This window comes from Asparagus officinalis, chromosome 7 (genome assembly GCF_001876935.1).
Source record: "Asparagus officinalis chromosome 7, Aspof.V1, whole genome shotgun sequence".
NCBI lineage: Eukaryota > Viridiplantae > Streptophyta > Magnoliopsida > Asparagales > Asparagaceae > Asparagus > Asparagus officinalis.
This window is the reverse complement of record NC_033800.1, coordinates 90596972-90598792: the sequence shown is the minus strand read 5'-3', so window position 1 is coordinate 90598792 and position 1821 is coordinate 90596972. Positions and strand designations below refer to the sequence as shown.

At 42.0% G+C, this 1821-nt stretch overlaps 1 long non-coding RNA gene across 1 annotated transcript; it reads right to left on the bottom strand.

Annotated features, from left to right (window-relative positions):
- Positions 884 to 1329, bottom strand: LOC109848845. Its single transcript, XR_002248900.1, has 3 exons — positions 1293 to 1329; positions 989 to 1198; positions 884 to 915 (listed from the first exon to the last, which is right to left on the bottom strand). It is a non-coding gene; the product is annotated as an uncharacterized LOC109848845 (long non-coding RNA).

The following is a 1821-nucleotide window of genomic DNA, read 5'->3' as shown; positions in this document are numbered from 1 at the left end:
CCACTAGTACTCTTGCGATCTACCTTACATCCGGCAAAGTCGGCATCACAAAAACCATATAAATCAAAAGTGGTGCTTTTTGGATAAAATAAACCAAGGTTATATATATATATATATATTACCTGATCCGCCATAAATCGCCTCCTATATGCCTCCTGAGCCTCCTGAGACTGAGTCAACATGAACTGTGTGAACTCTAATGCTTGCTGCTCCCGGTGCCTCCGTTCTTCATCCGCAATCCGCTGATATGTTGTTTGCTGCGACTGCCAATCTTCAATCACTTTCATCCGCTGCTCCATCGAGTCTTGAAATGAATTGCTTCCCAGTGTTACTGGTGTTCCTGATTGTGCTGCAGACTCGTAGGTGCTACTAGACTCGTGCGGCCTCTGTTCGGATCCCCTCCATCGGTATCTGTTCTTCCTACTCGGTCCAATGACCGTCTCGATGATGGAGTCCTCCTCCTCTCTACTTAGCCGGGCCGGAGTGCTAGAACCGACCTGAGACTGAGATATTTGCTCTTGTACCTTGGCATGTAATTTCTCCTGCGATATATCAAAACAACCCGGGCAAGTTAACTTTTTAATGATGCATTGTTATTAAATTGAATATACAAATGAACTGCTACTTACAGCCAGATCCTTGTTCTTCGCCTTCTTCTCTTCATCGGCGTAATTCGGGCTCCAAGAAGTCAGAATACGATCTGTAAAATGTCTGAGATCTCCCCTTCCTTATTTTATTCAAATACATTATTAACCCATAACACATAAAGTATACTCAAATTGACAATTTATAAGCTAATATATTATATACCTCAAGTTCCAATTGATGATAATGCTGACTAAAGGACCTGGAGCCCCCGTGATGCTCGTAACTGCGGGGAGCGTTGCGGTTCCTCCTTGCTATTTCAGCTTGAGCCTAGAAAATAATGTCAAATCAGGAAAATATAGAAATTTAGATATAAAATGAAAAAAATGTACGACAATAATACCTGGATTTCAGCCGTGTCCCAGTAATCACAAAGTGCAAAAAATTCTACTCCATCTACACGCTCGTCAAGATGCCAGAAGCGCTCCCAATCGTTTGTTATTTGAACGAAATACTTTTTCTTCACCTCAGATCGCCACCTCTTAAACGATAGATTGATTTGCGTGAAGCAGTAAGTCCAGGCACAAATGTTATCGTCAAGGAAGAAAAATCGCTTCAGCATATAAAAAAAGAGATACAAATTAGTGTATTAAACATAATAATAATCTAATAACTCCAAATGATGAAAATCCAAATAAATGACTTACACATATATATCTCCAACAAGCCACCAGCGCATCAATTCGTTGTGATTTCCATGTCAAAAACATATTAAAGAAATCATGTCTCCTGGCTAAAGCGGCGAGAAAATTATTGAAAGCATTAGCAAATGCCCCGACAGGCACTCCGTGCTCCCATCGGATCACGACCCTCCGATGAATATCAGGGATGAGGTTCTGTGGCTTGGTAGAACTGCGACCGCGCTTAGGAGGTCGCTCGGTACCTGCGAAACAATGAAAATTAGGTGGCATATAAATCAATCCATATCGATGATAAAAAGTAAAATAATAACCGATAAACTATAAAAATCTATTCACACCTTTCAGTTCGATGCATCTACGCCTTGCTTGTTCGTATCTACGCTGCGCGATAGGTCGCAAAGCATGATAAGATTCCCAATCCCCCTTCACCTTGGCCGGGTCGTGGACTCGCTGATCTGGAATAGAATCTGGTGGTAGTGGCGCAGCTTCTACAGCTGCACTATACGGCTCATATCTCCGCTCCTCCAATACATCT